The 23,563-nt window shown below is 54.0% G+C and overlaps 24 non-coding genes and 2 pseudogenes across 24 annotated transcripts; all 26 read right to left on the bottom strand.

Annotated features, from left to right (window-relative positions):
- Positions 1-104: 104 nt before the first annotated feature.
- LOC143783730 (5S ribosomal RNA) lies at positions 105-223 on the bottom strand. The gene has a single exon (XR_013217400.1). It is a non-coding gene; the product is annotated as a 5S ribosomal RNA (ribosomal RNA).
- A 206-nt stretch (positions 224-429) lies between these two features.
- Positions 430-549, bottom strand: LOC143783962 (5S ribosomal RNA). Its single transcript, XR_013217622.1, has one exon. It is a non-coding gene; the product is annotated as a 5S ribosomal RNA (ribosomal RNA).
- A 1,408-nt stretch (positions 550-1,957) lies between these two features.
- LOC143783821 (5S ribosomal RNA) lies at positions 1,958-2,086 on the bottom strand (annotated as a pseudogene).
- Positions 2,087-2,292: 206 nt separating this feature from the next.
- Positions 2,293-2,412, bottom strand: LOC143783961 (5S ribosomal RNA). The gene has a single exon (XR_013217621.1). It is a non-coding gene; the product is annotated as a 5S ribosomal RNA (ribosomal RNA).
- Positions 2,413-3,818: 1,406 nt separating this feature from the next.
- Positions 3,819-3,937, bottom strand: LOC143783729 (5S ribosomal RNA). Its single transcript, XR_013217399.1, has one exon. It is a non-coding gene; the product is annotated as a 5S ribosomal RNA (ribosomal RNA).
- Positions 3,938-4,143: 206 nt separating this feature from the next.
- Positions 4,144-4,263, bottom strand: LOC143783959 (5S ribosomal RNA). Its single transcript, XR_013217620.1, has one exon. It is a non-coding gene; the product is annotated as a 5S ribosomal RNA (ribosomal RNA).
- A 1,405-nt stretch (positions 4,264-5,668) lies between these two features.
- On the bottom strand, positions 5,669-5,787 carry LOC143783727 (5S ribosomal RNA). The gene has a single exon (XR_013217397.1). It is a non-coding gene; the product is annotated as a 5S ribosomal RNA (ribosomal RNA).
- A 206-nt stretch (positions 5,788-5,993) lies between these two features.
- LOC143783957 (5S ribosomal RNA) lies at positions 5,994-6,113 on the bottom strand. The gene has a single exon (XR_013217618.1). It is a non-coding gene; the product is annotated as a 5S ribosomal RNA (ribosomal RNA).
- A 1,406-nt stretch (positions 6,114-7,519) lies between these two features.
- On the bottom strand, positions 7,520-7,638 carry LOC143783726 (5S ribosomal RNA). Its single transcript, XR_013217396.1, has one exon. It is a non-coding gene; the product is annotated as a 5S ribosomal RNA (ribosomal RNA).
- Positions 7,639-7,844: 206 nt separating this feature from the next.
- LOC143783956 (5S ribosomal RNA) lies at positions 7,845-7,964 on the bottom strand. The gene has a single exon (XR_013217617.1). It is a non-coding gene; the product is annotated as a 5S ribosomal RNA (ribosomal RNA).
- Positions 7,965-9,372: 1,408 nt separating this feature from the next.
- Positions 9,373-9,491, bottom strand: LOC143783725 (5S ribosomal RNA). The gene has a single exon (XR_013217395.1). It is a non-coding gene; the product is annotated as a 5S ribosomal RNA (ribosomal RNA).
- Positions 9,492-9,697: 206 nt separating this feature from the next.
- Positions 9,698-9,817, bottom strand: LOC143783955 (5S ribosomal RNA). The gene has a single exon (XR_013217616.1). It is a non-coding gene; the product is annotated as a 5S ribosomal RNA (ribosomal RNA).
- A 1,408-nt stretch (positions 9,818-11,225) lies between these two features.
- Positions 11,226-11,344, bottom strand: LOC143783724 (5S ribosomal RNA). Its single transcript, XR_013217394.1, has one exon. It is a non-coding gene; the product is annotated as a 5S ribosomal RNA (ribosomal RNA).
- Positions 11,345-11,550: 206 nt separating this feature from the next.
- Positions 11,551-11,670, bottom strand: LOC143783954 (5S ribosomal RNA). Its single transcript, XR_013217615.1, has one exon. It is a non-coding gene; the product is annotated as a 5S ribosomal RNA (ribosomal RNA).
- Positions 11,671-13,079: 1,409 nt separating this feature from the next.
- LOC143783723 (5S ribosomal RNA) lies at positions 13,080-13,198 on the bottom strand. The gene has a single exon (XR_013217393.1). It is a non-coding gene; the product is annotated as a 5S ribosomal RNA (ribosomal RNA).
- Positions 13,199-13,404: 206 nt separating this feature from the next.
- Positions 13,405-13,524, bottom strand: LOC143783953 (5S ribosomal RNA). The gene has a single exon (XR_013217614.1). It is a non-coding gene; the product is annotated as a 5S ribosomal RNA (ribosomal RNA).
- A 1,409-nt stretch (positions 13,525-14,933) lies between these two features.
- On the bottom strand, positions 14,934-15,052 carry LOC143783722 (5S ribosomal RNA). Its single transcript, XR_013217392.1, has one exon. It is a non-coding gene; the product is annotated as a 5S ribosomal RNA (ribosomal RNA).
- A 206-nt stretch (positions 15,053-15,258) lies between these two features.
- LOC143783952 (5S ribosomal RNA) lies at positions 15,259-15,378 on the bottom strand. The gene has a single exon (XR_013217613.1). It is a non-coding gene; the product is annotated as a 5S ribosomal RNA (ribosomal RNA).
- Positions 15,379-16,784: 1,406 nt separating this feature from the next.
- On the bottom strand, positions 16,785-16,903 carry LOC143783720 (5S ribosomal RNA). Its single transcript, XR_013217391.1, has one exon. It is a non-coding gene; the product is annotated as a 5S ribosomal RNA (ribosomal RNA).
- Positions 16,904-17,110: 207 nt separating this feature from the next.
- Positions 17,111-17,230, bottom strand: LOC143783951 (5S ribosomal RNA). Its single transcript, XR_013217612.1, has one exon. It is a non-coding gene; the product is annotated as a 5S ribosomal RNA (ribosomal RNA).
- Positions 17,231-18,637: 1,407 nt separating this feature from the next.
- LOC143783719 (5S ribosomal RNA) lies at positions 18,638-18,756 on the bottom strand. Its single transcript, XR_013217390.1, has one exon. It is a non-coding gene; the product is annotated as a 5S ribosomal RNA (ribosomal RNA).
- Positions 18,757-18,962: 206 nt separating this feature from the next.
- Positions 18,963-19,082, bottom strand: LOC143783950 (5S ribosomal RNA). Its single transcript, XR_013217611.1, has one exon. It is a non-coding gene; the product is annotated as a 5S ribosomal RNA (ribosomal RNA).
- Positions 19,083-20,487: 1,405 nt separating this feature from the next.
- LOC143784056 (5S ribosomal RNA) lies at positions 20,488-20,596 on the bottom strand (annotated as a pseudogene).
- A 206-nt stretch (positions 20,597-20,802) lies between these two features.
- LOC143783948 (5S ribosomal RNA) lies at positions 20,803-20,922 on the bottom strand. Its single transcript, XR_013217610.1, has one exon. It is a non-coding gene; the product is annotated as a 5S ribosomal RNA (ribosomal RNA).
- Positions 20,923-22,330: 1,408 nt separating this feature from the next.
- Positions 22,331-22,449, bottom strand: LOC143783718 (5S ribosomal RNA). The gene has a single exon (XR_013217389.1). It is a non-coding gene; the product is annotated as a 5S ribosomal RNA (ribosomal RNA).
- Positions 22,450-22,655: 206 nt separating this feature from the next.
- On the bottom strand, positions 22,656-22,775 carry LOC143783947 (5S ribosomal RNA). Its single transcript, XR_013217609.1, has one exon. It is a non-coding gene; the product is annotated as a 5S ribosomal RNA (ribosomal RNA).
- Between the last annotated feature and the right edge of the window lie 788 nt (positions 22,776-23,563).

Here is a 23,563-nt window from a genome sequence, read left to right as displayed (position 1 = left end):
AGCAAATGACAAGAAGAAAGAAGCATGTGTGCCCTTGTGAAAGGGAATGGAAAAAAGGCATAGAGGAGAGTGACCCCTGCTGGTGGAAGGAAGGAAAAAGCAAAAGCCTACAGCACCTGGTATTCCCAGGCGGTCTCCCATCCAAGTACTAACCAGGCCCGACCCTGCTTAGCTTCCGAGATCAGACGAGATCGGGCGTGTTCAGGGTGGTGTGGCCGTAGGCAGAGACAAGCCTCTCACTTGCTGCTTTTCTACTTTGCACTCTGGCTGCCCTGTCCTGTCCAGTCCAGTGCTCAGCAAGAGGCCCTTTTGTGCTTTCCTTTCTCTTCACGGACTTGTGGGGCTTGGGGCTTCCAGCCTCTAGGTTGCTTAAGGTCGGTGTCTGGCAAGGAGCCGCTCTATACTAGCCGAGCAAGATGTCATCAAAACTGTCTACAGCACCTGGTGTTCCCAGGAGGTCTCCCATCCAAGTACTGTCCAAGCCCAGCCCTGCTTTGCTTCCGAGATCGGACGAGATCGGGCGTATCCAGGGTGGTGTGGCCAGTAGACGCTGCTTGGCCCATCGCCTGGCCAGCCTTCCTCAGGCTCGCGTGGTGGCGAGAACTCTGACCATGTGGAGGCGGGCTCCGAAGGGCCCATGCAAAGGCTGGGCTGCCCCTATAGGCGTTGTTTGTTTTGCAGTGAAACACCTGCCGCAGCAGGGCCTGAGCATCAGGTGTCTTTAAAAATGGCTCGACGCAGGGTCTCCTGCAGGCTAAAGGTACCGTCACATTAAGCGACTTAACAACGATAACGATAGCGATCTGTGACGTTGCAGCGTCCTGGATAGCGATATCGTTGTGTTTGACACGCAGCAGCGATCTGGATCCTGCTGTGATATCGCTGGTCGTTGCTGAAAGTCCAGAACTTTATTTGGTCGTCAGATCGGCGTGTATCGTCGTGTTTGACAGCAAAAGCAACGATGCCAGCAATGTTTTACAATGGTAACCAGGGCAAATATCGAGTTACTAAGCGCAGGGCCGCGCTTAGTAACACGATATTTACCCTGGTTACCATTGTAAAAGTAAAAAAAAAACACTACATACTCACCCTCTGATGTCTGTCACGTCCCCCGGCGTCCGCGCTGCTGCTCATAGCTTTCTGCACTGACTGTGTCAGTGCCGGCCGGAAAGCAAAGCACAGCGGTGACGTCACCGCTGTGCTTTAGGGCCGGCGCTTACACAGTGCAGGGAAGCGGACGCCGGGGGACGCGGCAGACACTGGAATGTAAGTATGTACTGTTTTTTTTTTTTTACATTTACACTGGTAACCAGGGTAAACATCGGGTTACTAAGCGCGGCCCTGCGCTTAGTAACCCGATGTTTACCCTGGTTACCCGGGGACTTCGGCATCGTTGGTCACTGGAGAGCTGTCTGTGTGACAGCTCTCCAGCGACCACACAGCGACGCTGCAGCGATCGGCATCGTTGTCGATATCGCTGCAGCGTCGCTTAATGTGACGGTACCTTTAACCATTCATCTGGGGGGGGGGGGGACGTGACAGAAAGAGCAAGCTGGAGCAGCAACTTGAGGTGGATCGAGACGTCCAGGAGCGAATGAAGGAAGAGGGTGAGATGGTTGCGAGTGACTGTGAGCTGCTCTTCAGGGGAGTCGTGTTGCCTGCAAAGGTGTTCTGCTTGCTTCGGCCTGTAAACTGGCCACCAGGTTGCCGGCGGTTGCTTCCAAGCCCGCAGGAGGCGCTGGTCCTGTTGAAAAGAAGCCTAGTATTAAAAGTAAATAAGCAACAATGCTGGAGGCCCACGGTGATGAGAAGGATGCTGGCATTTTGCAAGGATGGAATAGCGCAAGAGTGAAAGCAAATGACAAGAAGAAAGAAGCATGTGTGCCCTTGTGAAAGGGAATGGAAAAAAGGCATAGAGGAGAGTGACCCCTGCTGGTGGAAGGAAGGAAAAAGCAAAAGCCTACAGCACCTGGTATTCCCAGGCGGTCTCCCATCCAAGTACTAACCAGGCCCGACCCTGCTTAGCTTCCGAGATCAGACGAGATCAGACGAGATCGGGCGTGTTCAGGGTGGTGTGGCCGTAGGCAGAGACAAGCCTCTCACTTGCTGCTTTTCTACTTTGCACTCTGGCTGCCCTCTCCTGTCCAGTCCAGTGCTCAGCAAGAGGCCCTTTTGTGCTTTCCTTTCTCTTCACGGACTTGTGGGGCTTGGGGCTTCCAGCCTCTAGGTTGCTTAAGGTCGGTGTCTGGCAAGGAGCCGCTCTATACTAGCCGAGCAAGATGTCATCAAAACTGTCTACAGCACCTGGTGTTCCCAGGAGGTCTCCCATCCAAGTACTGTCCAAGCCCAGCCCTGCTTTGCTTCCGAGATCGGACGAGATCGGGCGTATCCAGGGTGGTGTGGCCAGTAGACGCTGCTTGGCCCATCGCCTGGCCAGCCTTCCTCAGGCTCGCGTGGTGGCGAGAACTCTGACCATGTGGAGGCGGGCTCCGAAGGGCCCATGCAAAGGCTGGGCTGCCCCTATAGGCGTTGTTTGTTTTGCAGTGAAACACCTGCCGCAGCAGGGCCTGAGCATCAGGTGTCTTTAAAAATGGCTCGACGCAGGGTCTCCTGCAGGCTAAAGGTACCGTCACATTAAGCGACTTAACAGCGATAACGATAGCGATCTGTGACGTTGCAGCGTCCTGGATAGCGATATCGTTGTGTTTGACACGCAGCAGCGATCTGGATCCTGCTGTGATATCGCTGGTCGTTGCTGAAAGTCCAGAACTTTATTTGGTCGTCAGATCGGCGTGTATCGTCGTGTTTGACAGCAAAAGCAACGATGCCAGCAATGTTTTACAATGGTAACCAGGGCAAATATCGAGTTACTAAGCGCAGGGCCGCGCTTAGTAACACGATATTTACCCTGGTTACCATTGTAAAAGTAAAAAAAAAACACTACATACTCACCCTCTGATGTCTGTCACGTCCCCCGGCGTCCGCGCTGCTGCTCATAGCTTTCTGCACTGACTGTGTCAGTGCCGGCCGGAAAGCAAAGCACAGCGGTGACGTCACCGCTGTGCTTTAGGGCCGGCGCTTACACAGTGCAGGGAAGCGGACGCCGGGGGACACGGCAGACACTGGAATGTAAGTATGTACTGTTTTTTTTTTTTTACATTTACACTGGTAACCAGGGTAAACATCGGGTTACTAAGCGCGGCCCTGCGCTTAGTAACCCGATGTTTACCCTGGTTACCCGGGGACTTCGGCATCGTTGGTCACTGGAGAGCTGTCTGTGTGACAGCTCTCCAGCGACCACACAGCGACGCTGCAGCGATCGGCATCGTTGTCGATATCGCTGCAGCGTCGCTTAATGTGACGGTACCTTTAACCATTCATCTGGGGGGGGGGGACGTGACAGAAAGAGCAAGCTGGAGCAGCAACTTGAGGTGGATCGAGACGTCCAGGAGCGAATGAAGGAAGAGGGTGAGATGGTTGCGAGTGACTGTGAGCTGCTCTTCAGGGGAGTCGTGTTGCCTGCAAAGGTGTTCTGCTTGCTTCGGCCTGTAAACTGGCCACCAGGTTGCCGGCGGTTGCTTCCAAGCCCGCAGGAGGCGCTGGTCCTGTTGAAAAGAAGCCTAGTATTAAAAGTAAATAAGCAACAATGCTGGAGGCCCACGGTGATGAGAAGGATGCTGGCATTTTGCAAGGATGGAATAGCGCAAGAGTGAAAGCAAATGACAAGAAGAAAGAAGCATGTGTGCCCTTGTGAAAGGGAATGGAAAAAAGGCATAGAGGAGAGTGACCCCTGCTGGTGGAAGGAAGGAAAAAGCAAAAGCCTACAGCACCTGGTATTCCCAGGCGGTCTCCCATCCAAGTACTAACCAGGCCCGACCCTGCTTAGCTTCCGAGATCAGACGAGATCGGGCGTGTTCAGGGTGGTGTGGCCGTAGGCAGAGACAAGCCTCTCACTTGCTGCTTTTCTACTTTGCACTCTGGCTGCCCTCTCCTGTCCAGTCCAGTGCTCAGCAAGAGGCCCTTTTGTGCTTTCCTTTCTCTTCACGGACTTGTGGGGCTTGGGGCTTCCAGCCTCTAGGTTGCTTAAGGTCGGTGTCTGGCAAGGAGCCGCTCTATACTAGCCGAGCAAGATGTCATCAAAACTGTCTACAGCACCTGGTGTTCCCAGGAGGTCTCCCATCCAAGTACTGTCCAAGCCCAGCCCTGCTTTGCTTCCGAGATCGGACGAGATCGGGCGTATCCAGGGTGGTGTGGCCAGTAGACGCTGCTTGGCCCATCGCCTGGCCAGCCTTCCTCAGGCTCGCGTGGTGGCGAGAACTCTGACCATGTGGAGGCGGGCTCCGAAGGGCCCATGCAAAGGCTGGGCTGCCCCTATAGGCGTTGTTTGTTTTGCAGTGAAACACCTGCCGCAGCAGGGCCTGAGCATCAGGTGTCTTTAAAAATGGCTCGACGCAGGGTCTCCTGCAGGCTAAAGGTACCGTCACATTAAGCGACTTAACAACGATAACGATAGCGATCTGTGACGTTGCAGCGTCCTGGATAGCGATATCGTTGTGTTTGACACGCAGCAGCGATCTGGATCCTGCTGTGATATCGCTGGTCGTTGCTGAAAGTCCAGAACTTTATTTGGTCGTCAGATCGGCGTGTATCGTCGTGTTTGACAGCAAAAGCAACGATGCCAGCAATGTTTTACAATGGTAACCAGGGCAAATATCGAGTTACTAAGCGCAGGGCCGCGCTTAGTAACACGATATTTACCCTGGTTACCATTGTAAAAGTAAAAAAAAAACACTACATACTCACCCTCTGATGTCTGTCACGTCCCCCGGCGTCCGCGCTGCTGCTCATAGCTTTCTGCACTGACTGTGTCAGTGCCGGCCGGAAAGCAAAGCACAGCGGTGACGTCACCGCTGTGCTTTAGGGCCGGCGATTACTCAGTGCAGGGAAGCGGACGCCGGGGGACGCGGCAGACACTGGAATGTAAGTATGTACTGTTTTTTTTTTTTACATTTACACTGGTAACCAGGGTAAACATCGGGTTACTAAGCGCGGCCCTGCGCTTAGTAACCCGATGTTTACCCTGGTTACCCGGGGACTTCGGCATCGTTGGTCACTGGAGAGCTGTCTGTGTGACAGCTCTCCAGCGACCACACAGCGACGCTGCAGCGATCGGCATCGTTGTCGATATCGCTGCAGCGTCGCTTAATGTGACGGTACCTTTAACCATTCATCTGGGGGGGGGGGACGTGACAGAAAGAGCAAGCTGGAGCAGCAACTTGAGGTGGATCGAGACGTCCAGGAGCGAATGAAGGAAGAGGGTGAGATGGTTGCGAGTGACTGTGAGCTGCTCTTCAGGGGAGTCGTGTTGCCTGCAAAGGTGTTCTGCTTGCTTCGGCCTGTAAACTGGCCACCAGGTTGCCGGCGGTTGCTTCCAAGCCCGCAGGAGGCGCTGGTCCTGTTGAAAAGAAGCCTAGTATTAAAAGTAAATAAGCAACAATGCTGGAGGCCCACGGTGATGAGAAGGATGCTGGCATTTTGCAAGGATGGAATAGCGCAAGAGTGAAAGCAAATGACAAGAAGAAAGAAGCATGTGTGCCCTTGTGAAAGGGAATGGAAAAAAGGCATAGAGGAGAGTGACCCCTGCTGGTGGAAGGAAGGAAAAAGCAAAAGCCTACAGCACCTGGTATTCCCAGGCGGTCTCCCATCCAAGTACTAACCAGGCCCGACCCTGCTTAGCTTCCGAGATCAGACGAGATCGGGCGTGTTCAGGGTGGTGTGGCCGTAGGCAGAGACAAGCCTCTCACTTGCTGCTTTTCTACTTTGCACTCTGGCTGCCCTGTCCTGTCCAGTCCAGTGCTCAGCAAGAGGCCCTTTTGTGCTTTCCTTTCTCTTCACGGACTTGTGGGGCTTGGGGCTTCCAGCCTCTAGGTTGCTTAAGGTCGGTGTCTGGCAAGGAGCCGCTCTATACTAGCCGAGCAAGATGTCATCAAAACTGTCTACAGCACCTGGTGTTCCCAGGAGGTCTCCCATCCAAGTACTGTCCAAGCCCAGCCCTGCTTTGCTTCCGAGATCGGACGAGATCGGGCGTATCCAGGGTGGTGTGGCCAGTAGACGCTGCTTGGCCCATCGCCTGGCCAGCCTTCCTCAGGCTCGCGTGGTGGCGAGAACTCTGACCATGTGGAGGCGGGCTCCGAAGGGCCCATGCAAAGGCTGGGCTGCCCCTATAGGCGTTGTTTGTTTTGCAGTGAAACACCTGCCGCAGCAGGGCCTGAGCATCAGGTGTCTTTAAAAATGGCTCGACGCAGGGTCTCCTGCAGGCTAAAGGTACCGTCACATTAAGCGACTTAACAACGATAACGATAGCGATCTGTGACGTTGCAGCGTCCTGGATAGCGATATCGTTGTGTTTGACACGCAGCAGCGATCTGGATCCTGCTGTGATATCGCTGGTCGTTGCTGAAAGTCCAGAACTTTATTTGGTCGTCAGATCGGCGTGTATCGTCGTGTTTGACAGCAAAAGCAACGATGCCAGCAATGTTTTACAATGGTAACCAGGGCAAATATCGAGTTACTAAGCGCAGGGCCGCGCTTAGTAACCCGATATTTACCCTGGTTACCATTGTAAAAGTAAAAAAAAAACACTACATACTCACCCTCTGATGTCTGTCACGTCCCCCGGCGTCCGCGCTGCTGCTCATAGCTTTCTGCACTGACTGTGTCAGTGCCGGCCGGAAAGCAAAGCACAGCGGTGACGTCACCGCTGTGCTTTAGGGCCGGCGATTACTCAGTGCAGGGAAGCGGACGCCGGGGGACGCGGCAGACACTGGAATGTAAGTATGTACTGTTTTTTTTTTTTACATTTACACTGGTAACCAGGGTAAACATCGGGTTACTAAGCGCGGCCCTGCGCTTAGTAACCCGATGTTTACCCTGGTTACCCGGGGACTTCGGCATCGTTGGTCACTGGAGAGCTGTCTGTGTGACAGCTCTCCAGCGACCACACAGCGACGCTGCAGCGATCGGCATCGTTGTCGATATCGCTGCAGCGTCGCTTAATGTGACGGTACCTTTAACCATTCATCTGGGGGGGGGGGGACGTGACAGAAAGAGCAAGCTGGAGCAGCAACTTGAGGTGGATCGAGACGTCCAGGAGCGAATGAAGGAAGAGGGTGAGATGGTTGCGAGTGACTGTGAGCTGCTCTTCAGGGGAGTCGTGTTGCCTGCAAAGGTGTTCTGCTTGCTTCGGCCTGTAAACTGGCCACCAGGTTGCCGGCGGTTGCTTCCAAGCCCGCAGGAGGCGCTGGTCCTGTTGAAAAGAAGCCTAGTATTAAAAGTAAATAAGCAACAATGCTGGAGGCCCACGGTGATGAGAAGGATGCTGGCATTTTGCAAGGATGGAATAGCGCAAGAGTGAAAGCAAATGACAAGAAGAAAGAAGCATGTGTGCCCTTGTGAAAGGGAATGGAAAAAAGGCATAGAGGAGAGTGACCCCTGCTGGTGGAAGGAAGGAAAAAGCAAAAGCCTACAGCACCTGGTATTCCCAGGCGGTCTCCCATCCAAGTACTAACCAGGCCCGACCCTGCTTAGCTTCCGAGATCAGACGAGATCGGGCGTGTTCAGGGTGGTGTGGCCGTAGGCAGAGACAAGCCTCTCACTTGCTGCTTTTCTACTTTGCACTCTGGCTGCCCTGTCCTGTCCAGTCCAGTGCTCAGCAAGAGGCCCTTTTGTGCTTTCCTTTCTCTTCACGGACTTGTGGGGCTTGGGGCTTCCAGCCTCTAGGTTACTTAAGGTCGGTGTCTGGCAAGGAGCCGCTCTATACTAGCCGAGCAAGATGTCATCAAAACTGTCTACAGCACCTGGTGTTCCCAGGAGGTCTCCCATCCAAGTACTGTCCAAGCCCAGCCCTGCTTTGCTTCCGAGATCGGACGAGATCGGGCGTATCCAGGGTGGTGTGGCCAGTAGACGCGGCTTGGCCCATCGCTTGGCCCATCGCCTGGCCAGCCTTCCTCAGGCTCGCGTGGTGGCGAGAACTCTGACCATGTGGAGGCGGGCTCCGAAGGGCCCATGCAAAGGCTGGGCTGCCCCTATAGGCGTTGTTTGTTTTGCAGTGAAACACCTGCCGCAGCAGGGCCTGAGCATCAGGTGTCTTTAAAAATGGCTCGACGCAGGGTCTCCTGCAGGCTAAAGGTACCGTCACATTAAGCGACTTAACAACGATAACGATAGCGATCTGTGACGTTGCAGCGTCCTGGATAGCGATATCGTTGTGTTTGACACGCAGCAGCGATCTGGATCCTGCTGTGATATCGCTGGTCGTTGCTGGAAAGTCCAGAACTTTATTTGGTCGTCAGATCGGCGTGTATCGTCGTGTTTGACAGCAAAAGCAACGATGCCAGCAATGTTTTACAATGGTAACCAGGGCAAATATCGAGTTACTAAGCGCAGGGCCGCGCTTAGTAACACGATATTTACCCTGGTTACCATTGTAAAAGTAAAAAAAAAACACTACATACTCACCCTCTGATGTCTGTCACGTCCCCCGGCGTCCGCGCTGCTGCTCATAGCTTTCTGCACTGACTGTGTCAGTGCCGGCCGGAAAGCAAAGCACAGCGGTGACGTCACCGCTGTGCTTTAGGGCCGGCGATTACTCAGTGCAGGGAAGCGGACGCCGGGGGACGCGGCAGACACTGGAATGTAAGTATGTACTGTTTTTTTTTTTTACATTTACACTGGTAACCAGGGTAAACATCGGGTTACTAAGCGCGGCCCTGCGCTTAGTAACCCGATGTTTACCCTGGTTACCCGGGGACTTCGGCATCGTTGGTCACTGGAGAGCTGTCTGTGTGACAGCTCTCCAGCGACCACACAGCGACGCTGCAGCGATCGGCATCGTTGTCGATATCGCTGCAGCGTCGCTTAATGTGACGGTACCTTTAACCATTCATCTGGGGGGGGGGGACGTGACAGAAAGAGCAAGCTGGAGCAGCAACTTGAGGTGGATCGAGACGTCCAGGAGCGAATGAAGGAAGAGGGTGAGATGGTTGCGAGTGACTGTGAGCTGCTCTTCAGGGGAGTCGTGTTGCCTGCAAAGGTGTTCTGCTTGCTTCGGCCTGTAAACTGGCCACCAGGTTGCCGGCGGTTGCTTCCAAGCCCGCAGGAGGCGCTGGTCCTGTTGAAAAGAAGTAAGTAAATAAGCAACAATGCTGGAGGCCCACGGTGATGAGAAGGATGCTGGCATTTTGCAAGGATGGAATAGCGCAAGAGTGAAAGCAAATGACAAGAAGAAAGAAGCATGTGTGCCCTTGTGAAAGGGAATGGAAAAAAGGCATAGAGTAGAGTGACCCCTGCTGGTGGAAGGAAGGAAAAAGCAAAAGCCTACAGCACCTGGTATTCCCAGGCGGTCTCCCATCCAAGTACTAACCAGGCCCGACCCTGCTTAGCTTCCGAGATCAGACGAGATCGGGCGTGTTCAGGGTGGTGTGGCCGTAGGCAGAGACAAGCCTCTCACTTGCTGCTTTTCTACTTTGCACTCTGGCTGCCCTGTCCTGTCCAGTCCAGTGCTCAGCAAGAGGCCCTTTTGTGCTTTCCTTTCTCTTCACGGACTTGTGGGGCTTGGGGCTTCCAGCCTCTAGGTTGCTTAAGGTCGGTGTCTGGCAAGGAGCCGCTCTATACTAGCCGAGCAAGATGTCATCAAAACTGTCTACAGCACCTGGTGTTCCCAGGAGGTCTCCCATCCAAGTACTGTCCAAGCCCAGCCCTGCTTTGCTTCCGAGATCGGACGAGATCGGGCGTATCCAGGGTGGTGTGGCCAGTAGACGCTGCTTGGCCCATCGCCTGGCCAGCCTTCCTCAGGCTCGCGTGGTGGCGAGAACTCTGACCATGTGGAGGCGGGCTCCGAAGGGCCCATGCAAAGGCTGGGCTGCCCCTATAGGCGTTGTTTGTTTTGCAGTGAAACACCTGCCGCAGCAGGGCCTGAGCATCAGGTGTCTTTAAAAATGGCTCGACGCAGGGTCTCCTGCAGGCTAAAGGTACCGTCACATTAAGCGACTTAACAACGATAACGATAGCGATCTGTGACGTTGCAGCGTCCTGGATAGCGATATCGTTGTGTTTGACACGCAGCAGCGATCTGGATCCTGCTGTGATATCGCTGGTCGTTGCTGAAAGTCCAGAACTTTATTTGGTCGTCAGATCGGCGTGTATCGTCGTGTTTGACAGCAAAAGCAACGATGCCAGCAATGTTTTACAATGGTAACCAGGGCAAATATCGAGTTACTAAGCGCAGGGCCGCGCTTAGTAACACGATATTTACCCTGGTTACCATTGTAAAAGTAAAAAAAAAACACTACATACTCACCCTCTGATGTCTGTCACGTCCCCCGGCGTCCGCGCTGCTGCTCATAGCTTTCTGCACTGACTGTGTCAGTGCCGGCCGGAAAGCAAAGCACAGCGGTGACGTCACCGCTGTGCTTTAGGGCCGGCGCTTACACAGTGCAGGGAAGCGGACGCCGGGGGACGCGGCAGACACTGGAATGTAAGTATGTACTGTTTTTTTTTTTTTACATTTACACTGGTAACCAGGGTAAACATCGGGTTACTAAGCGCGGCCCTGCGCTTAGTAACCCGATGTTTACCCTGGTTACCCGGGGACTTCGGCATCGTTGGTCACTGGAGAGCTGTCTGTGTGACAGCTCTCCAGCGACCACACAGCGACGCTGCAGCGATCGGCATCGTTGTCGATATCGCTGCAGCGTCGCTTAATGTGACGGTACCTTTAACCATTCATCTGGGGGGGGGGGGGACGTGACAGAAAGAGCAAGCTGGAGCAGCGACTTGAGGTGGATCGAGACGTCCAGGAGCGAATGAAGGAAGAGGGTGAGATGGTTGCGAGTGACTGTGAGCTGCTCTTCAGGGGAGTCGTGTTGCCTGCAAAGGTGTTCTGCTTGCTTCGGCCTGTAAACTGGCCACCAGGTTGCCGGCGGTTGCTTCCAAGCCCGCAGGAGGCGCTGGTCCTGTTGAAAAGAAGCCTAGTATTAAAAGTAAATAAGCAACAATGCTGGAGGCCCACGGTGATGAGAAGGATGCTGGCATTTTGCAAGGATGGAATAGCGCAAGAGTGAAAGCAAATGACAAGAAGAAAGAAGCATGTGTGCCCTTGTGAAAGGGAATGGAAAAAAGGCATAGAGGAGAGTGACCCCTGCTGGTGGAAGGAAGGAAAAAGCAAAAGCCTACAGCACCTGGTATTCCCAGGCGGTCTCCCATCCAAGTACTAACCAGGCCCGACCCTGCTTAGCTTCCGAGATCAGACGAGATCGGGCGTGTTCAGGGTGGTGTGGCCGTAGGCAGAGACAAGCCTCTCACTTGCTGCTTTTCTACTTTGCACTCTGGCTGCCCTGTCCTGTCCAGTCCAGTGCTCAGCAAGAGGCCCTTTTGTGCTTTCCTTTCTCTTCACGGACTTGTGGGGCTTGGGGCTTCCAGCCTCTAGGTTGCTTAAGGTCGGTGTCTGGCAAGGAGCCGCTCTATACTAGCCGAGCAAGATGTCATCAAAACTGTCTACAGCACCTGGTGTTCCCAGGAGGTCTCCCATCCAAGTACTGTCCAAGCCCAGCCCTGCTTTGCTTCCGAGATCGGACGAGATCGGGCGTATCCAGGGTGGTGTGGCCAGTAGACGCTGCTTGGCCCATCGCCTGGCCAGCCTTCCTCAGGCTCGCGTGGTGGCGAGAACTCTGACCATGTGGAGGCGGGCTCCGAAGGGCCCATGCAAAGGCTGGGCTGCCCCTATAGGCGTTGTTTGTTTTGCAGTGAAACACCTGCCGCAGCAGGGCCTGAGCATCAGGTGTCTTTAAAAATGGCTCGACGCAGGGTCTCCTGCAGGCTAAAGGTACCGTCACATTAAGCGACTTAACAACGATAACGATAGCGATCTGTGACGTTGCAGCGTCCTGGATAGCGATATCGTTGTGTTTGACACGCAGCAGCGATCTGGATCCTGCTGTGATATCGCTGGTCGTTGCTGAAAGTCCAGAACTTTATTTGGTCGTCAGATCGGCGTGTATCGTCGTGTTTGACAGCAAAAGCAACGATGCCAGCAATGTTTTACAATGGTAACCAGGGCAAATATCGAGTTACTAAGCGCAGGGCCGCGCTTAGTAACCCGATATTTACCCTGGTTACCATTGTAAAAGTAAAAAAAAAACACTACATACTCACCCTCTGATGTCTGTCACGTCCCCCGGCGTCCGCGCTGCTGCTCATAGCTTTCTGCACTGACTGTGTCAGTGCCGGCCGGAAAGCAAAGCACAGCGGTGACGTCACCGCTGTGCTTTAGGGCCGGCGCTTACACAGTGCAGGGAAGCGGACGCCGGGGGACGCGGCAGACACTGGAATGTAAGTATGTACTGTTTTTTTTTTTTTACATTTACACTGGTAACCAGGGTAAACATCGGGTTACTAAGCGCGGCCCTGCGCTTAGTAACCCGATGTTTACCCTGGTTACCCGGGGACTTCGGCATCGTTGGTCACTGGAGAGCTGTCTGTGTGACAGCTCTCCAGCGACCACACAGCGACGCTGCAGCGATCGGCATCGTTGTCGATATCGCTGCAGCGTCGCTTAATGTGACGGTACCTTTAACCATTCATCTGGGGGGGGGGGGGGACGTGACAGAAAGAGCAAGCTGGAGCAGCGACTTGAGGTGGATCGAGACGTCCAGGAGCGAATGAAGGAAGAGGGTGAGATGGTTGCGAGTGACTGTGAGCTGCTCTTCAGGGGAGTCGTGTTGCCTGCAAAGGTGTTCTGCTTGCTTCGGCCTGTAAACTGGCCACCAGGTTGCCGGCGGTTGCTTCCAAGCCCGCAGGAGGCGCTGGTCCTGTTGAAAAGAAGCCTAGTATTAAAAGTAAATAAGCAACAATGCTGGAGGCCCACGGTGATGAGAAGGATGCTGGCATTTTGCAAGGATGGAATAGCGCAAGAGTGAAAGCAAATGACAAGAAGAAAGAAGCATGTGTGCCCTTGTGAAAGGGAATGGAAAAAAGGCATAGAGGAGAGTGACCCCTGCTGGTGGAAGGAAGGAAAAAGCAAAAGCCTACAGCACCTGGTATTCCCAGGCGGTCTCCCATCCAAGTACTAACCAGGCCCGACCCTGCTTAGCTTCCGAGATCAGACGAGATCGGGCGTGTTCAGGGTGGTGTGGCCGTAGGCAGAGACAAGCCTCTCACTTGCTGCTTTTCTACTTTGCACTCTGGCTGCCCTGTCCTGTCCAGTCCAGTGCTCAGCAAGAGGCCCTTTTGTGCTTTCCTTTCTCTTCACGGACTTGTGGGGCTTGGGGCTTCCAGCCTCTAGGTTGCTTAAGGTCGGTGTCTGGCAAGGAGCCGCTCTATACTAGCCGAGCAAGATGTCATCAAAACTGTCTACAGCACCTGGTGTTCCCAGGAGGTCTCCCATCCAAGTACTGTCCAAGCCCAGCCCTGCTTTGCTTCCGAGATCGGACGAGATCGGGCGTATCCAGGGTGGTGTGGCCAGTAGACGCTGCTTGGCCCATCGCCTGGCCAGCCTTCCTCAGGCTCGCGTGGTGGCGAGAACTCTGACCATGTGGAGGCGGGCTCCGAAGGGCCCATGCAAAGGCTGGGCTGCCCCTATAGGCGTTGTTTGTTTTGCAGTGAAACACCTGCCGCAGCAGGGCCTGAGCATCAGGTGTCTTTAAAAATGGCTCGACGCAGGGTCTCCTGCAGGCTAAAGGTACCGTCACATTAAGCGACTTAACAACGATAACGATAGCGATCTGTGACGTTGCAGCGTCCTGGATAGCGATATCGTTGTGTTTGACACGCAGCAGCGATCTGGATCCTGCTGTGATATCGCTGGTCGTTGCTGAAAGTCCAGAACTTTATTTGGTCGTCAGATCGGCGTGTATCGTCGTGTTTGACAGCAAAAGCAACGATGCCAGCAATGTTTTACAATGGTAACCAGGGCAAATATCGAGTTACTAAGCGCAGGGCCGCGCTTAGTAACCCGATATTTACCCTGGTTACCATTGTAAAAGTAAAAAAAAAACACTACATACTCACCCTCTGATGTCTGTCACGTCCCCCGGCGTCCGCGCTGCTGCTCATAGCTTTCTGCACTGACTGTGTCAGTGCCGGCCGGAAAGCAAAGCACAGCGGTGACGTCACCGCTGTGCTTTAGGGCCGGCGCTTACACAGTGCAGGGAAGCGGACGCCGGGGGACGCGGCAGACACTGGAATGTAAGTATGTACTGTTTTTTTTTTTTTACATTTACACTGGTAACCAGGGTAAACATCGGGTTACTAAGCGCGGCCCTGCGCTTAGTAACCCGATGTTTACCCTGGTTACCCGGGGACTTCGGCATCGTTGGTCACTGGAGAGCTGTCTGTGTGACAGCTCTCCAGCGACCACACAGCGACGCTGCAGCGATCGGCATCGTTGTCGATATCGCTGCAGCGTCGCTTAATGTGACGGTACCTTTAACCATTCATCTGGGGGGGGGGGGGGACGTGACAGAAAGAGCAAGCTGGAGCAGCGACTTGAGGTGGATCGAGACGTCCAGGAGCGAATGAAGGAAGAGGGTGAGATGGTTGCGAGTGACTGTGAGCTGCTCTTCAGGGGAGTCGTGTTGCCTGCAAAGGTGTTCTGCTTGCTTCGGCCTGTAAACTGGCCACCAGGTTGCCGGCGGTTGCTTCCAAGCCCGCAGGAGGCGCTGGTCCTGTTGAAAAGAAGCCTAGTATTAAAAGTAAATAAGCAACAATGCTGGAGGCCCACGGTGATGAGAAGGATGCTGGCATTTTGCAAGGATGGAATAGCGCAAGAGTGAAAGCAAATGACAAGAAGAAAGAAGCATGTGTGCCCTTGTGAAAGGGAATGGAAAAAAGGCATAGAGGAGAGTGACCCCTGCTGGTGGAAGGAAGGAAAAAGCAAAAGCCTACAGCACCTGGTATTCCCAGGCGGTCTCCCATCCAAGTACTAACCAGGCCCGACCCTGCTTAGCTTCCGAGATCAGACGAGATCGGGCGTGTTCAGGGTGGTGTGGCCGTAGGCAGAGACAAGCCTCTCACTTGCTGCTTTTCTACTTTGCACTCTGGCTGCCCTGTCCTGTCCAGTCCAGTGCTCAGCAAGAGGCCCTTTTGTGCTTTCCTTTCTCTTCACGGACTTGTGGGGCTTGGGGCTTCCAGCCTCTAGGTTGCTTAAGGTCGGTGTCTGGCAAGGAGCCGCTCTATACTAGCCGAGCAAGATGTCATCAAAACTGTCTACAGCACCTGGTGTTCCCAGGAGGTCTCCCATCCAAGTACTGTCCAAGCCCAGCCCTGCTTTGCTTCCGAGATCGGACGAGATCGGGCGTATCCAGGGTGGTGTGGCCAGTAGACGCTGCTTGGCCCATCGCCTGGCCAGCCTTCCTCAGGCTCGCGTGGTGGCGAGAACTCTGACCATGTGGAGGCGGGCTCCGAAGGGCCCATGCAAAGGCTGGGCTGCCCCTATAGGCGTTGTTTGTTTTGCAGTGAAACACCTGCCGCAGCAGGGCCTGAGCATCAGGTGTCTTTAAAAATGGCTCGACGCAGGGTCTCCTGCAGGCTAAAGGTACCGTCACATTAAGCGACTTAACAACGATAACGATAGCGATCTGTGACGTTGCAGCGTCCTGGATAGCGATATCGTTGTGTTTGACACGCAGCAGCGATCTGGATCCTGCTGTGATATCGCTGGTCGTTGCTGAAAGTCCAGAACTTTATTTGGTCGTCAGATCGGCGTGTATCGTCGTGTTTGACAGCAAAAGCAACGATGCCAGCAATGTTTTACAATGGTAACCAGGGCAAATATCGAGTTACTAAGCGCAGGGCCGCGCTTAGTAACCCGATATTTACCCTGGTTACCATTGTAAAAGTAAAAAAAAAACACTACATACTCACCCTCTGATGTCTGTCACGTCCCCCGGCGTCCGCGCTGCTGCTCATAGCTTTCTGCACTGACTGTGTCAGTGCCGGCCGGAAAGCAAAGCACAGCGGTGACGTCACCGCTGTGCTTTAGGGCCGGCGCTTACACAGTGCAGGGAAGCGGACGCCGGGGGACGCGGCAGACACTGGAATGTAAGTATGTACTGTTTTTTTTTTTTTACATTTACACTGGTAACCAGGGTAAACATCGGGTTACTAAGCGCGGCCCTGCGCTTAGTAACCCGATGTTTACCCTGGTTACCCGGGGACTTCGGCATCGTTGGTCACTGGAGAGCTGTCTGTGTGACAGCTCTCCAGCGACCACACAGCGACGCTGCAGCGATCGGCATCGTTGTCGATATCGCTGCAGCGTCGCTTAATGTGACGGTACCTTTAACCATTCATCTGGGGGGGGGGGACGTGACAGAAAGAGCAAGCTGGAGCAGCAACTTGAGGTGGATCGAGACGTCCAGGAGCGAATGAAGGAAGAGGGTGAGATGGTTGCGAGTGACTGTGAGCTGCTCTTCAGGGGAGTCGTGTTGCCTGCAAAGGTGTTCTGCTTGCTTCGGCCTGTAAACTGGCCACCAGGTTGCCGGCGGTTGCTTCCAAGCCCGCAGGAGGCGCTGGTCCTGTTGAAAAGAAGCCTAGTATTAAAAGTAAATAAGCAACAATGCTGGAGGCCCACGGTGATGAGAAGGATGCTGGCATTTTGCAAGGATGGAATAGCGCAAGAGTGAAAGCAAATGACAAGAAGAAAGAAGCATGTGTGCCCTTGTGAAAGGGAATGGAAAAAAGGCATAGAGGAGAGTGACCCCTGCTGGTGGAAGGAAGGAAAAAGCAAAAGCCTACAGCACCTGGTATTCCCAGGCGGTCTCCCATCCAAGTACTAACCAGGCCCGACCCTGCTTAGCTTCCGAGATCAGACGAGATCGGGCGTGTTCAGGGTGGTGTGGCCGTAGGCAGAGACAAAGCCTCTCACTTGCTGCTTTTCTACTTTGCACTCTGGCTGCCCTGTCCTGTCCAGTCCAGTGCTCAGCAAGAGGCTTTTTTGTGCTTTCCTTTCTCTTCACGGACTTGTGGGGCTTGGGGCTTCCAGCCTCTAGGTTGCTTAAGGTCGGTGTCTGGCAAGGAGCCGCTCTATACTAGCCGAGCAAGATGTCATCAAAACTGTCTACAGCACCTGGTGTTCCCAGGAGGTCTCCCATCCAAGTACTGTCCAAGCCCAGCCCTGCTTTGCTTCCGAGATCGGACGAGATCGGGCGTATCCAGGGTGGTGTGGCCAGTAGACGCTGCTTGGCCCATCGCCTGGCCAGCCTTCCTCAGGCTCGCGTGGTGGCGAGAACTCTGACCATGTGGAGGCGGGCTCCGAAGGGCCCATGCAAAGGCTGGGCTGCCCCTATAGGCGTTGTTTGTTTTGCAGTGAAACACCTGCCGCAGCAGGGCCTGAGCATCAGGTGTCTTTAAAAATGGCTCGACGCAGGGTCTCCTGCAGGCTAAAGGTACCGTCACATTAAGCGACTTAACAACGATAACGATAGCGATCTGTGACGTTGCAGCGTCCTGGATAGCGATATCGTTGTGTTTGACACGCAGCAGCGATCTGGATCCTGCTGTGATATCGCTGGTCGTTGCTGAAAGTCCAGAACTTTATTTGGTCGTCAGATCGGCGTGTATCGTCGTGTTTGACAGCAAAAGCAACGATGCCAGCAATGTTTTACAATGGTAACCAGGGCAAATATCGAGTTACTAAGCGCAGGGCCGCGCTTAGTAACACGATATTTACCCTGGTTACCATTGTAAAAGTAAAAAAAAAACACTACATACTCACCCTCTGATGTCTGTCACGTCCCCCGGCGTCCGCGCTGCTGCTCATAGCTTTCTGCACTGACTGTGTCAGTGCCGGCCGGAAAGCAAAGCACAGCGGTGACGTCACCGCTGTGCTTTAGGGCCGGCGCTTACACAGTGCAGGGAAGCGGACGCCGGGGGACGCGGCAGACACTGGAATGTAAGTATGTACTGTTTTTTTTTTTTTACATTTACACTGGTAACCAGGGTAAACATCGGGTTACTAAGCGCGGCCCTGCGCTTAGTAACCCGATGTTTACCCTGGTTACCCGGGGACTTCGGCATCGTTGGTCACTGGAGAGCTGTCTGTGTGACAGCTCTCCAGCGACCACACAGCGACGCTGCAGCGATCGGCATCGTTGTCGATATCGCTGCAGCGTCGCTTAATGTGACGGTACCTTTAACCATTCATCTGGGGGGGGGGGGACGTGACAGAAAGAGCAAGCTGGAGCAGCAACTTGAGGTGGATCGAGACGTCCAGGAGCGAATGAAGGAAGAGGGTGAGATGGTTGCGAGTGACTGTGAGCTGCTCTTCAGGGGAGTCGTGTTGCCTGCAAAGGTGTTCTGCTTGCTTCGGCCTGTAAACTGGCCACCAGGTTGCCGGCGGTTGCTTCCAAGCCCGCAGGAGGCGCTGGTCCTGTTGAAAAGAAGCCTAGTATTAAAAGTAAATAAGCAACAATGCTGGAGGCCCACGGTGATGAGAAGGATGCTGGCATTTTGCAAGGATGGAATAGCGCAAGAGTGAAAGCAAATGACAAGAAGAAAGAAGCATGTGTGCCCTTGTGAAAGGGAATGGAAAAAAGGCATAGAGGAGAGTGACCCCTGCTGGTGGAAGGAAGGAAAAAGCAAAAGCCTACAGCACCTGGTATTCCCAGGCGGTCTCCCATCCAAGTACTAACCAGGCCCGACCCTGCTTAGCTTCCGAGATCAGACGAGATCGGGCGTGTTCAGGGTGGTGTGGCCGTAGGCAGAGACAAGCCTCTCACTTGCTGCTTTTCTACTTTGCACTCTGGCTGCCCTGTCCTGTCCAGTCCAGTGCTCAGCAAGAGGCCCTTTTGTGCTTTCCTTTCTCTTCACGGACTTGTGGGGCTTGGGGCTTCCAGCCTCTAGGTTGCTTAAGGTCGGTGTCTGGCAAGGAGCCGCTCTATACTAGCCGAGCAAGATGTCATCAAAACTGTCTACAGCACCTGGTGTTCCCAGGAGGTCTCCCATCCAAGTACTGTCCAAGCCCAGCCCTGCTTTGCTTCCGAGATCGGACGAGATCGGGCGTATCCAGGGTGGTGTGGCCAGTAGACGCTGCTTGGCCCATCGCCTGGCCAGCCTTCCTCAGGCTCGCGTGGTGGCGAGAACTCTGACCATGTGGAGGCGGGCTCCGAAGGGCCCATGCAAAGGCTGGGCTGCCCCTATAGGCGTTGTTTGTTTTGCAGTGAAACACCTGCCGCAGCAGGGCCTGAGCATCAGGTGTCTTTAAAAATGGCTCGACGCAGGGTCTCCTGCAGGCTAAAGGTACCGTCACATTAAGCGACTTAACAACGATAACGATAGCGATCTGTGACGTTGCAGCGTCCTGGATAGCGATATCGTTGTGTTTGACACGCAGCAGCGATCTGGATCCTGCTGTGATATCGCTGGTCGTTGCTGAAAGTCCAGAACTTTATTTGGTCGTCAGATCGGCGTGTATCGTCGTGTTTGACAGCAAAAGCAACGATGCCAGCAATGTTTTACAATGGTAACCAGGGCAAATATCGAGTTACTAAGCGCAGGGCCGCGCTTAGTAACCCGATATTTACCCTGGTTACCATTGTAAAAGTAAAAAAAAAACACTACATACTCACCCTCTGATGTCTGTCACGTCCCCCGGCGTCCGCGCTGCTGCTCATAGCTTTCTGCACTGACTGTGTCAGTGCCGGCCGGAAAGCAAAGCACAGCGGTGACGTCACCGCTGTGCTTTAGGGCCGGCGATTACTCAGTGCAGGGAAGCGGACGCCGGGGGACGCGGCAGACACTGGAATGTAAGTATGTACTGTTTTTTTTTTTTACATTTACACTGGTAACCAGGGTAAACATCGGGTTACTAAGCGCGGCCCTGCGCTTAGTAACCCGATGTTTACCCTGGTTACCCGGGGACTTCGGCATCGTTGGTCACTGGAGAGCTGTCTGTGTGACAGCTCTCCAGCGACCACACAGCGACGCTGCAGCGATCGGCATCGTTGTCGATATCGCTGCAGCGTCGCTTAATGTGACGGTACCTTTAACCATTCATCTGGGGGGGGGGGACGTGACAGAAAGAGCAAGCTGGAGCAGCAACTTGAGGTGGATCGAGACGTCCAGGAGCGAATGAAGGAAGAGGGTGAGATGGTTGCGAGTGACTGTGAGCTGCTCTTCAGGGGAGTCGTGTTGCCTGCAAAGGTGTTCTGCTTGCTTCGGCCTGTAAACTGGCCACCAGGTTGCCGGCGGTTGCTTCCAAGCCCGCAGGAGGCGCTGGTCCTGTTGAAAAGAAGCCTAGTATTAAAAGTAAATAAGCAACAATGCTGGAGGCCCACGGTGATGAGAAGGATGCTGGCATTTTGCAAGGATGGAATAGCGCAAGAGTGAAAGCAAATGACAAGAAGAAAGAAGCATGTGTGCCCTTGTGAAAGGGAATGGAAAAAAGGCATAGAGGAGAGTGACCCCTGCTGGTGGAAGGAAGGAAAAAGCAAAAGACTACAGCACCTGGTATTCCCAGGCGGTCTCCCATCCAAGTACTAACCAGGCCCGACCCTGCTTAGCTTCCGAGATCAGACGTGTTCAGGGTGGTGTGGCCGTAGGCAGAGACAAGCCTCTCACTTGCTGCTTTTCTACTTTGCACTCTGGCTGCCCTGTCCTGTCCAGTCCAGTGCTCAGCAAGAGGCCCTTTTGTGCTTTCCTTTCTCTTCACGGACTTGTGGGGCTTGGGGCTTCCAGCCTCTAGGTTGCTTAAGGTCGGTGTCTGGCAAGGAGCCGCTCTATACTAGCCGAGCAAGATGTCATCAAAACTGTCTACAGCACCTGGTGTTCCCAGGAGGTCTCCCATCCAAGTACTGTCCAAGCCCAGCCCTGCTTTGCTTCCGAGATCGGACGAGATCGGGCGTATCCAGGGTGGTGTGGCCAGTAGACGCTGCTTGGCCCATCGCCTGGCCAGCCTTCCTCAGGCTCGCGTGGTGGCGAGAACTCTGACCATGTGGAGGCGGGCTCCGAAGGGCCCATGCAAAGGCTGGGCTGCCCCTATAGGCGTTGTTTGTTTTGCAGTGAAACACCTGCCGCAGCAGGGCCTGAGCATCAGGTGTCTTTAAAAATGGCTCGACGCAGGGTCTCCTGCAGGCTAAAGGTACCGTCACATTAAGCGACTTAACAACGATAACGATAGCGATCTGTGACGTTGCAGCGTCCTGGATAGCGATATCGTTGTGTTTGACACGCAGCAGCGATCTGGATCCTGCTGTGATATCGCTGGTCGTTGCTGAAAGTCCAGAACTTTATTTGGTCGTCAGATCGGCGTGTATCGTCGTGTTTGACAGCAAAAGCAACGATGCCAGCAATGTTTTACAATGGTAACCAGGGCAAATATCGAGTTACTAAGCGCAGGGCCGCGCTTAGTAACCCGATATTTACCCTGGTTACCATTGTAAAAGTAAAAAAAAAACACTACATACTCACCCTCTGATGTCTGTCACGTCCCCCGGCGTCCGCGCTGCTGCTCATAGCTTTCTGCACTGACTGTGTCAGTGCCGGCCGGAAAGCAAAGCACAGCGGTGACGTCACCGCTGTGCTTTAGGGCCGGCGCTTACACAGTGCAGGGAAGCGGACGCCGGGGGACGCGGCAGACACTGGAATGTAAGTATGTACTGTTTTTTTTTTTTTACATTTACACTGGTAACCAGGGTAAACATCGGGTTACTAAGCGCGGCCCTGCGCTTAGTAACCCGATGTTTACCCTGGTTACCCGGGGACTTCGGCATCGTTGGTCACTGGAGAGCTGTCTGTGTGACAGCTCTCCAGCGACCACACAGCGACGCTGCAGCGATCGGCATCGTTGTCGATATCGCTGCAGCGTCGCTTAATGTGACGGTACCTTTAACCATTCATCTGGGGGGGGGGGGGACGTGACAGAAAGAGCAAGCTGGAGCAGCAACTTGAGGTGGATCGAGACGTCCAGGAGCGAATGAAGGAAGAGGGTGAGATGGTTGCGAGTGACTGTGAGCTGCTCTTCAGGGGAGTCGTGTTGCCTGCAAAGGTGTTCTGCTTGCTTCGGCCTGTAAACTGGCCACCAGGTTGCCGGCGGTTGCTTCCAAGCCCGCAGGAGGCGCTGGTCCTGTTGAAAAGAAGCCTAGTATTAAAAGTAAATAAGCAACAATGCTGGAGGCCCACGGTGATGAGAAGGATGCTGGCATTTTGCAAGGATGGAATAGCGCAAGAGTGAAAGCAAATGACAAGAAGAAAGAAGCATGTGTGCCCTTGTGAAAGGGAATGGAAAAAAGGCATAGAGGAGAGTGACCCCTGCTGGTGGAAGGAAGGAAAAAGCAAAAGCCTACAGCACCTGGTATTCCCAGGCGGTCTCCCATCCAAGTACTAACCAGGCCCGACCCTGCTTAGCTTCCGAGATCAGACGAGATCGGGCGTGTTCAGGGTGGTGTGGCCGTAGGCAGAGACAAGCCTCTCACTTGCTGCTTTTCTACTTTGCACTCTGGCTGCCCTGTCCTGTCCAGTCCAGTGCTCAGCAAGAGGCCCTTTTGTGCTTTCCTTTCTCTTCACGGACTTGTGGGGCTTGGGGCTTCCAGCCTCTAGGTTGCTTAAGGTCGGTGTCTGGCAAGGAGCCGCTCTATACTAGCCGAGCAAGATGTCATCAAAACTGTCTACAGCACCTGGTGTTCCCAGGAGGTCTCCCATCCAAGTACTGTCCAAGCCCAGCCCTGCTTTGCTTCCGAGATCGGACGAGATCGGGCGTATCCAGGGTGGTGTGGCCAGTAGACGCTGCTTGGCCCATCGCCTGGCCAGCCTTCCTCAGGCTCGCGTGGTGGCGAGAACTCTGACCATGTGGAGGCGGGCTCCGAAGGGCCCATGCAAAGGCTGGGCTGCCCCTATAGGCGTTGTTTGTTTTGCAGTGAAACACCTGCCGCAGCAGGGCCTGAGCATCAGGTGTCTTTAAAAATGGCTCGACGCAGGGTCTCCTGCAGGCTAAAGGTACCGTCACATTAAGCGACTTAACAACGATAACGATAGCGATCTGTGACGTTGCAGCGTCCTGGATAGCGATATCGTTGTGTTTGACACGCAGCAGCGATCTGGATCCTGCTGTGATATCGCTGGTCGTTGCTGAAAGTCCAGAACTTTATTTGGTCGTCAGATCGGCGTGTATCGTCGTGTTTGACAGCAAAAGCAACGATGCCAGCAATGTTTTACAATGGTAACCAGGGCAAATATCGAGTTACTAAGCGCAGGGCCGCGCTTAGTAACCCGATATTTACCCTGGTTACCATTGTAAAAGTAAAAAAAAAAACACTACATACTCACCCTCTGATGTCTGTCACGTCCCCCGGCGTCCGCGCTGCTGCTCATAGCTTTCTGCACTGACTGTGTCAGTGCCGGCCGGAAAGCAAAGCACAGCGGTGACGTCACCGCTGTGCTTTAGGGCCGGCGCTTACACAGTGCAGGGAAGCGGACGCCGGGGGACGCGGCAGACACTGGAATGTAAGTATGTACTGTTTTTTTTTTTTTACATTTACACTGGTAACCAGGGTAAACATCGGGTTACTAAGCG

Source organism: Ranitomeya variabilis, chromosome 6, assembly GCF_051348905.1.
Source record: "Ranitomeya variabilis isolate aRanVar5 chromosome 6, aRanVar5.hap1, whole genome shotgun sequence".
NCBI classification, from domain to species: domain Eukaryota; kingdom Metazoa; phylum Chordata; class Amphibia; order Anura; family Dendrobatidae; genus Ranitomeya; species Ranitomeya variabilis.
This window is presented reverse-complemented; position numbering and strand designations above follow the sequence as displayed.